We start from the raw sequence: 10929 nt of genomic DNA on the forward strand, positions 1-10929 counted from the left end.
TTAACTGCTGAGCCATCTCTCCAGCCCAGATTCTTCCATCTTTGAGCTCATTTCTAATTTATAATATAAATTACACAAATAAATATGTAGGTTTTTTTAAGAAAAAGAAAACAATGAAACTACCTGGTTACAAGTAGTAAGTAGAGGACGACTTCACTTCAGATTTTTTCTACAAAATTAGGAATGAACATGAGCTGGGTGGTGGTGGCGCACACCTTGAATCCCAGCACTTGGAGGCAGAGGCAGTGGATTTCAGTGTGTTCGAGTCCAGCCTGGTCTACAGAACGAGTTTCAGGACAACCAGGGCTGTTACACAGAGAAACCCTGTCTCGGAAAACCAAAAGAATGAGCATGCGTACACAAAACTAGAAGGAGTACGGGGTGTAGCTCAGTGATAGAGCTGTGGCTTAGAATTGTTGAGGTTCAAGCCTCAACACTAAAAGCAAAACAGAAATTATATGTTAACATATCAACATTAATTCTGTGCAGTAACCAAATTTTCTTCCTTTTGTTTCTGTGTATTTTTTGAAACAGTTATTTCTGTAAAAAGCAAAGACACTGAAGAGAAGCCATAATGATTATCACTATTATTATTTTGAGACAAGATCTCAATGGAGTCCAGGATGGCCTCAAGCACAGTCTCCCAAGCACTGGGGCCATAGGTATATGCAAGCACCATACTTTGACTATAATTAGCTTGGCAAGACCTGTGATATCCTAAGGAGAGACGCTTGTGCCCTTCCTTCTACTGGCAGGCTATTGAGAAAATAGAGTCCAAGAAACTACAATTTTCCCAGGATGCTCTCTAGAAGGAAAAGGCTAGAACTCTAGTGCCAGGTAAAGGGGGAGTTTGTCTCCTGGAAAGAGATTCACATAATTCTGACAGCTTATCAAATCACCTTGCCAGACAGACTAGAGCCAAGATAGTCAGTAAGTCAGTCATGTGTCAGTGGTGGGCAGTACCACACCTTTGACCAGAACTGCTTAGTTATGTATACTCCTGCATTCTGTTTAAACCCAAACCTTTCAGGACCCTGGAAAACAGATTTGGGGGCGGGTAGAAGACTTGGGAATAGAGGATGGAGAGGAGATAAGGTCGCTAGACTGCCTTATTCTTTTACCAACGTGGCCATTTTGAATAAATCACCCTGTCCCTCTAGTTGACACATTGAAGATGGTGGACTGAACCTGGTTTTTTTGGGCTGCCTGGGCCTAAGCTCTGACCCTGATAATTCTGGGTATTTTATTTATTTTAGATTTTTAAATTTGTGTGTGTGTGTGTGTGTATGTGTATGTGTATGCATGTATGTATGTATATATGTGTGCCCTGTGCATACAGGGGCTAGAAGAGGGTGTTGGATCCCCTAGTATTGGAATTACAGCCAGTTGTGAGCCACCTGATGTGGATGCTAGCAACTGAACTTTGGTTTTCCACTAAAGTAGCAAGTAAGTGCCTTAACCACTGAGCCATTTCTTTAGCCCCAGGTCTTTATTTTCAATATGCATTTTTGTATCACGAGCCTCCTCTATTACCTACCTCCAATCTTTGCTAAATTACCAAGTGAAGAAGTACAGAATGTAATACCAATACTGCTTGACACTTGACAATCTCAATCCTGTCCCGCTCTCAAAAGGTCGTCTTCCAGTGTCACCATTCAGGCAAGAATAAAAATTGAAAAGAGACATCATTGAAAGAATTTCAAATTAGGGATATGTCTGTTAGTCAAAACTTCTTAGCTAGAAATAACTTTGGGAACCGGAGTTCTTCCATCCTTACATTGAAGTGTTTTCAAGAGGGACTACCTTTAAGATCAAGAAAGAAGTAAGACAAAAGATAGACAGAGACGTTTTTTGTATTACCATTGTCTGTCTAGTCTAAGTCACTTTTCTGTTTTGAGACAAGGTCTCGTAACACAGACAGACTTGAAATTTGCTCTTCAGCCAAGGCTGGCTTTGAACTCCTGATGCTTCTGCCTGCACTTCCCAGATGCTAGAATTAGAGGTCTGCCCCACCCACCATACCTGACACAAATCACCTTTTATAGCAAGTTAGTACAATTCATTTTCCAAAACATTTTTCTTCCTTCCTTCCTTTTTTGTTTTTTTTTTCAAGACAGGGTTTCTGTGTAACAGCACAGCTGTCCTGGAACTCACTCTGTAGACCAGGCTGGCCTCGAACCCAGAGATCTGCCTGCCTCTGCCTCCCAAGAGCTGGGATTAAAGTTATGGTCCACCATACAAGGTTCCAAAACATTTTCTAAACTAGAAAAGTACAAAAAAATACATTAAAATAGCTGTTACTAGGCACGGGGCGGGGGTGTCCTTCCAACTTAATGGCAATTAGAATGAAGTGGAGCCAGAGAAAGGGGCACTTCAAGCAAATATGAATTTCACAAGGCAGGGGGCACAGCTTGGGGAAACAGGAATGGAGAGGGAGCAGCGCTGAGTGAGAACTAGGCCAGTTCCGTAAACAAAGAGTCTGTCTTTTCCGCCACCCCAACAAGATCGCATTGTAGCCCAAGTGTAGCTGGAACTCCCTAGCCCTTGATAACCACGAACTCAGTCCCAAGTGTTGGGATTAGAGGGATAATTGACACATTTTCCCCTTCTTCTTCTTTTTATTTATTTTTTTTTTTTGAGACAGATCTCTTTACACAGTACAGGCTGGCTCTGAACTGAAAATCTTCTTGCCACACCCTCCTTCCTGTTGGAGATTCAGGCCTGTGTCACCATGCCAAACACCCTCTTTTTTCTCGTTCAGGGTTTACTAGAAGGTTGGGGGTCTACTTGTTTTTCATTAGCTATGGGTACCCTTCTTTTTCCCTTTCTTTCTTTCTTTCTTTCTTTCTTTCTTTCTTTCTTTCTTTCTTTCTTTCTTCCTTCCTTCCTTCCTTCCTTCCTTTCTTTCTTTTCTTTTCTTTTCTTTTCCTTTTTTTTTTGAGACAGGGTCTTGTCATGTAGCCCTGGTAACATGGAACTTACCTCAGATATTGGGCTGTCCTAGAACTTGCAATGATCCTCCTGCCTCTGCCTCCTGAGCGCAAGGATTACAGTTGTTCGACTCTACGTCCAGTCTTGAAAGATGTTTTCTCTGCATAAGCGTTTTGGTCCTGGAGGAGTGGGCTGTTCTCCCAGGAGCTGCTGCATTCCTGATTTGAACAGTCTGGCCTTGTGATAAGGGTGGCCCGAGATAACTGTTTAAAAAACCGTGTGAAAAGGGGTAGCAGAGAACACACACTTTTCAAAAAACTAATAACAAGTTCAAAGAGCCCAGTTTGTTCTGGGGAAAGTGTGTGTGACCGTTTCACACACAGTGTGGTCTACACTGGCCTCAGATTTGCTATGTAGCTGAGATGACTGAGTTCCTGATTCTCTTGGGTCAACTTTCAGAGTTCGAGGATTGAAGTCTTGTACAACCATGCCTGGTTTTTACGCAGTTCTGAATACTGACTCCAGCCCCCACTGTGTATAAAAAGCACAAACTTTTGACTTTATTTTTTGGTGTTTTTGAGACAGGATTTCACTGTGTGGCCCTGGCTGTCCTGGAATTCAAGCTGTAAACAAGGCTGGCCTTGAAGTCAGAGACCCACCTGCCTCTGCCTCCTGTTGGGACTAAAGGTGCACAGGCCACAGCCGCCTCCACTCAGCAAGTATAAACTTTCACAAATTTTATTGTATGTGTGTTTCGTGTTGATTCTTGGTCCATGGTGTTAGTGTGGAGGCTGGAGGACAGCTTCCAGGAATCGGACCTAGAGCTTGAATTCTGGTGGTCAGGCTTGGTGGGAGGTGCCTTTACTGGCTGAGCTAACTCACTAGCCCTCATTATTAAAGCTGTTATACTGAGGACTGGAAACAGGGCTCAGCAATTAAGGACACCTACAGCTCTTGCAGAGGAGTTGCGTTTGGTTCCCAGCATGCACTTGATGCCTCATAATCATCAGTAACCCCAGATCCAGGGAGTCCTGTAACCTCTTCGATATATACTCTCTTCTGATCTCCATGGACACTAGAGGAGCATGTGGTGCCCAGACATATATGCAGGTGATACACCCCCACACATAAGATAAATATAAAAATGTGTTTCAAAACCCTTTTACACCAAGCTGGTAGCACACACCCACATATTCACCCCAGGGCAAATTATTTACTCTTCTAATTGCCCTTGCAGCACCTCCCCCCCCCCAAGGTCACACCCCAGATAAATATGGACACAGGAACACATTCCTCAACTCAAGAGCTTCGTTTTTTTTTCTCGATCCCACGTGACAAAAGTGGTGTGGAACAGACCTGAGAAAAATGTCAGTCTTTCACAAACTTCTTTCTTGGCATAGAAGGGGGACACAGAAAGACGGCAAAGCTGGGGACTAAGCCTGTAACTTTGGCATGCCAGCATTCTACCACTGAGCGACGTCCCCAGCATCTGCTGGGCTATTACGTCTCACCAGTGGCTTGGGGAAGCACAGAAAGACAGGTTCCATGCAAGTCCCACAGGTTACTCTTTTGGCAGCAATCAGTCGTTTTGCACCATTCAAAGGTTACAGAGGAAGCCCCCCATGGTACAAATGTGTGGATGGTGACAGATCTTTGCTTGGGGCTTCTTGATAAAAGCAAAGCAAGTGTTCTGGAAGTTGAGATCAGAAAGGCAACTTCTAGAAACAAGTAGATTCCCAGGAGCCCATGAAATTTCTGATTTTCAGGAGTCATCCTGGGGCCTTTTTCTGGACTATAGGAGAGGTATGTGTTGATAACCAACCAAGCTGGAGATGGGGTACAAGGAGATCCAAGAGAACACCACTAGAAGTAGTCAATTCAACCCAAGATTAATAGTCAGAGGTCAAGAAAGGCAGGTTTCTTGCTCTGGCAATTAAAGTTGAAAGCCAAAGCCAATGGGAAGGCAAAGATCAGGAAAGGGAGGGCAAAGAAAGTGGCATCTTGGGTCTCATACCAACAGAGAGGTGAGGAGGAAGGATACCAGAAGAGACTCGAGAGCCATTGTGAGCCTGAGGGTATATATGGAGGACACCAGTCTACACAGGGCCTGGTTGCCGAGCAGCCCTCGTCCTACTTGTGATCCATGATGGTATTACTCAGAACCAGCGGCTTCCGGGTAGCACACACCTTTAATGACAGTGGAGGTGGAGGCAGATGGCTCCTTGTGAGTTCCAGGCCAGCCCAGGTTACATAGTGAAGCCCTGTGGCAAAACAAAACAGAAACAAAAGCAAAACCTTTTATATCAGGTTAGGGATGTAGCTCAATTGGTGGTTGCTTGTCGGGTATGCATGAAGCCCTGAATTCGATTCCCAGCACTGTTTAAACTGCGCCTGTTGGCACAAAAACTGTACTCCCAGCATTCCTTGACTACACAAGTTTAAGATCAGCCAGGACAACCGAGCCGTGGTGGCACACACCTTTAATCCCAGCCCTCGGGAGGCAGAGGCAGTTGGATCTCTGATTTTGAGGTCAGCCTGGTCTACACAGAGAAAACCATGTCTTGAAAAGCAACAGCAACAAAACAATCAGCCTGGGCCATGTGAGATCCTGTCTGAAAGAAAGGTGAACAGGAATATACACCATAGAAAACACAGAGGGGACATTTTCAGAGAGAACTGCACCCCAAGAGGAAATGGAGTACTTTTCTAACAGCTAAATTTCCTGGCCTTGTGTCCATGGGTCATTGGTGGGTAGATTTTGTTTTTTTTTTTTTTTTTTTTTTTTTTTTTTTTTTTTTTTTTGGTTTTTCGAGACAGGGTTTCTCTGTGGCTTTGGAGCCTGTCCTGGAACTAGCTCTGTAGACCAGGCTGGTCTCGAACAGGCGTAGAGATGAGCCTGCCTCTGCCTCCCGAGTGCTGGGATTAAAGGCGTGCGCCACCATCGCCCGGCGGTGGGTAGATTTTATAGCACCATTTGCCCTTCCTGATCCTGGCCAGTTAGGGTAAAGCACCAAGGATCTGTTAGGGTTAGGTGGTGTTTAAGCCATGTCCAGTCAGGGACTAGAGAGATGGCTCAGGGGTTACTAGTCCTCAATAATGCTTACAGAGGACCTGAATTTGGTTCCCAGCACCTTAATAATTATTTATGTATATGAGTGCTTTGCCTACATGTAAGTTTGTATACTGTGTTACATTTCTGGTATTCTTAGAAGTCAGAAGTAGTCACTGGATCCCTTAGAACTGGAGTTATAGATGGTTGTGAACCACCATATGGATGGTGGGTCCTTCGCAAGAGCACTCTTAGCTACTGGTCATCTTTTCTTCCCAATAAATAAAACAAATCTCAAAAAAAAAGGTATCCCATATAAGCCACTGGGTCTGGCTTCAAGCAGCCAAGGTTTTATTAATAAGCAGATTCCCCCTTTTTTTAAAAAATATTTATTTATTTACTTATTATATATACAATATTCTGTTTGTGTGTATGCCTGCAGGCCAGAAGAGGGCGCCAGACCTCATTACAGATGGTTGTGAGCCACCATGTGGTTGCTGGGAATTGAACTCAGGACCTTTGGAAGAGCAGGCAATGCTCTTAACGACCGAGCCATCTCTCCAGCCCCCTCCCCCTTTTATTTTTATCCCATTTTCTCGAAAATAATGACTTCCCTGAGTTGGCTGGTCCTTTTAAGAGGGGTACTGATGTCCTCCGGACTCTGGCTGAGCAGGGAGAGTGAGGGCCAAAATATTAGCCTTTTATTATTATTTATTTATTTTGAACCTTTTTATCTTTTTTTTTTTTTTTACTTTGACCCTTAAGCCTTGATTGTTGAACACAGAGGTCAATTCCACTATTCCTGTAATGGAAGAATTAGACTTTCCTTTTAACTCTGTAATTCTTTGGGTCAGGGATGCTTTGGGGCCTGAGGACAGTGGCCCCTTTGTTAAGCCCTATTTCCTTTTAGCCCTGTTAGTTCTGTACTATAACTCTCATTTTGGAAACACTAATTTTTAGTACAAAAAGTATTCTTTTGAGCAGAATTTATAGGTTGGTGTAATTCCAGCTTTATTAGGGGTTCATTCTAACAGGGAGCAAGGAAGAGGTGGATGGGGCCTTCTCGCAGCTGAGTTTGGACATTTGACAAATCTTAGCTATACTATTTTACTTTTGGTGGTACTGAAGACTGAACCGAAAATGGCTCTGGCAGAAATGAAACTATTCCAAGGAAAGAGACACTGTGTCTCTCAATCTGATTACCAGACTGTTGAAACAATGGCCCCGCTAAAATGGTCATCTCCACTAGGAATCTCATTCTAAAGGACAGCAGCCAGAAGGGGAACTTGTCTCTCAGAAAGACAACTGGTGGGCCCATCTTACAGGAAACATGAAGACAGCTAACGATGGGTCAGTGGTGGGCGGGGCCACACCTTGACCTGGACTGCTTAGATGTGCGAATCCTTGGCCCCTGTTTAAACTTTGATCTCATTTCAGGACTCCAAAGACAGACTTGAGAGATTAGTCCATCTTCCCAGTGTGGTCACATTGAATAAATCTCCTTTTATTGTTTTCCACTGTGTGTGGGAGTGACTTTGGGGATAACGTCTCTGTGTAGTCCTGACTGGTCTGGAATGACCTATGTTGACCAGGCTGGCCTCAAATTCACAGAAAGCCTCCTGCTCTTACCTCCCTGAGTATTGGTTGACACCATGCCTGGCCTGCTTCCAACTTTTAATTGGCTTATTGCAGATGGGTGGCTGGACCTGACTTGGGGCACAGGTTATGAAACCCCTGTGTAACAAAACGGCATTCATGAGGGGATAATTTGGGGGGTATTTGCCACTCATATTGAACTGACTCTAGGTAGAGAGGAAAGGAAAAATGGAAGTTTCTAGATTCGCTGGAGTCATTTACTCTTTCCACTGCAGTGGTATTAGCCGCTGCTTCCCTCTACCCAATGAAGCAGGAAAATGAGTTTGGATTTTTTTTTGGATTCTCAGAAAATCTGACCCTTGGTAAGTCTCTCCCTGATCAGCTTTTGCCTTCCTACTTGCCTTTGGGATCTTTTGAGCCATTTGGGGTTCTTTTGAGTCATTAGGAGTTGCCTTTTGGTTGATTTTGCCTTTAGCTACTCTTCTGTTGAAGAGTATTAGATTATTACTGTAAAATAGACAATGGTGGTGAAGCAGAGAGCTCTCAAAGGCTTTGGGAACCAGGGTTGGCGAAATGGCTCAGTGGTTAAGAGTCCAGAGGGCTCAGGTTCAATTCCCAACATCCACATGGTGACTCACAACTGTGACTCCAGTTCCAGGGCTTCTGACACCTTCACACAGACATACAAGCATGCAGAACACCAATGACCATAAGCTAAAACTTCCTTTTTAAAAAAGGCATTGTGGGGTGATGGCTCACACCTTTAATCCCAGCACTTGAGAGGCAGATGCATGTTTGAGTATGAGGCCAGCCTGATCTATACAAAGAGTTCCAGGACAGCCAAGACTGTTACACAGAGAAACCCTGTCTGGAAAAATATAAATAAATAAATAAATATAAAAAAGCTGAGAGATGGTGGAGCATGCCTTTAATACCAGTCAGTACTCTGGAAGCAGAAGCAAGTGAATCTCTGTGAGTTCGAGGCCAGCCTGGTCTACAAAGTGAGTTCCAGGACAGTCACGGCTACACAGAGAAACCATGTCTCAAAAAACCAAAACAACAACAACAACAAAAAACCCACAAACAAACAACAAAAAACAACAGTAACAAAAAGACAGGGGGAGGCATGCTTTGCCATTCCTGCCATAAGAAGCCTCAGGGCTTGGGTTTGCTGTCATCTGTGTTGAAGGGGGTCTGTCAACTCTAGGAGGGAAGTTGGCTTGTCTTCCTAGAGTGACAAGTGTCTTAAAGAGATAGGTCCATAAAGTTCTGCGGAACTATCTGGGGCATCACCATGGAAGGGGAAAGGTAGGGACTCTCTTGAACCTCTGCAGTTTGGTGCCATTCGGAATAGTTATGTCACCGCGAAGATACTGTCTTTACTTGTTTGGTGGACTAGAGAGAACTGAGCTGACTGGTCTTTTGTAAACCATTTCTAAGACAGCAGTGGGGGGCATCTCTGCCCTTAGAACTTCTGAACAGGAAACCCTGGCCTCTTCAGCTTTGTCTTTTCTGTTTGAAACTCATCACGTGCTAATAATCATGATGGACATGCCTCTAAGATGTTTGAATGTTTATATGTGTAACTATATTTAGGCTCATTTTATACTACATAAGAGCAATTGCTCTGTATTTATTTTTTTTTCAAGTTAAAATCCAAGGATTCAGAAAGCTAAAAAAGAAATTCATTTCTAGACTTTACCTTGGATAAGCTTATTTAAAATTAATTAAAATGTTAATTTTTTGTTTTGTTTTTGAGACAGAGACTCACTATGTAGCCCTAGCTGGCCTGGAACTTGCTGTGTAGAACAGGTTAGGCTTGAATTTAAAGAGATCCACCCAATTCTCCCTCCCAAGTACTGGCCTCAAAGGCATTTGCCATCACATCTGGCTGAAATGTTAATTTTTAGCTTCCATTGTAAAATGGTTTGGGGCGGTGCTTTTAACTGTTAATTATGGAAGTGGGTTGAGAAAAAAATCTGATTACAAAATTTAGGAAAGATAACCTAAAGATAGCTAAACATATTTTTTGTTAAGTGTTCAAAATATCTGAACAGCTTTTGCTAGACAAACTTTTTTTTTTTTTTTTTTTTTTTTGGTTTTTCGAGACAGGGTTTCTCTGTGGTTTTGGAGCATGTCCTGGAACTAGCTCTGTAGACCAGGCTGGTCTCGAACTCACAGAGATCCACCTGCCTCTGCCTCCAGAGTGCTGGGATTAAAGGCGTGCGCCACCACCGCCCGGCTTGCTAGACAAAGTGTACAGTGAAAAGATTAATATCTGGGACCTGTGTCCACAGATACTTCTGCCTGAGTTTGTTTCAAATGGGCACGCATTGACGATGTTGAGAGTTCTGACTTTCACTTTGAAATAATTATTAAGATAATACACTGTGTTGTAAATATGTATTTTAGTATCTAAGTTACTTGCTAGGGTATGACATAGGGATAATGACAAGGCTCAGAGGGAAGCTCCAGGACCTTTTAGTTTGGGGGGAAAAAAGAGCTGGGGGCAACAAAGCAGGCTTGTTTATTGTTATTGTTGTTGTTGTTAGCACCTGTGGGTAACACCTGTAGCCGCTACTAAAACAAATTGAAAGTCAGTAATTGGTAGAGGAGATGGTTGTATTGTCCTGACTTGGGAAAATGGAGTAGAAACCGGAATGAAGCAGCCCCCATTTTTGAAGTGGGAGGTGGTCTCCTGGGTTTTTATGGAGAGAATAGGTTGGGAAATTCTACGTTTACTTGAGTTCTTTCCTAGTCAGAGTTCCTCAAACAGCTGAGATTTGCTCTGCCTCTCCTGGAACTTCTTTAAACCTACCAAACTCTAGCGTTTCTATTAACATACTAAAGAAAGGCTCATTCGGTCTGAGTTCAAGGCCCGGTCTACAGAATGAGCGCCAGAACAGCCAGGGCTTTTACAAAGAGAAACCCTGTCTCAAAAAACAAAAACAAAATAAACAAGAAAAACCTAAATAAAAAAAAAAAAACCCAAAAAGAATGTTTCCAAAAGTTAGCATACAGGAAAGGAAGGTTTACTTTGTTCCTCAGGAATGGTAAGCCATGAGTCAGTGGGTGAGCCTGGAGACCTTTCCTTTACAAAGTTATTTTTTGCCTGGAGCATGGTGGCTGCACATGCCTTTAATTCAGGGGCAGGCGGATCCCTGTGAGTTCGAGGCCAGCCTGGTCTACAGAGTGAGTTCTAGGATGGCAAGCCAGGGCCCCTCGTTACACAAAGAAACCCAGTCTTGAAAAACTAAACAGCGGGGCAATGGTGGCACACGCCTTTAATCCCAGCACTCGGGAGGCAGAGACAGGCGGATCTCTGTGAGTTCGAGGCTAGCCTGGCAGTGGTG

The sequence above is a fragment of the Microtus ochrogaster genome, chromosome 10 (genome assembly GCF_000317375.1).
Source record: "Microtus ochrogaster isolate Prairie Vole_2 chromosome 10, MicOch1.0, whole genome shotgun sequence".
Taxonomy (NCBI): Eukaryota; Metazoa; Chordata; class Mammalia; order Rodentia; family Cricetidae; genus Microtus; species Microtus ochrogaster.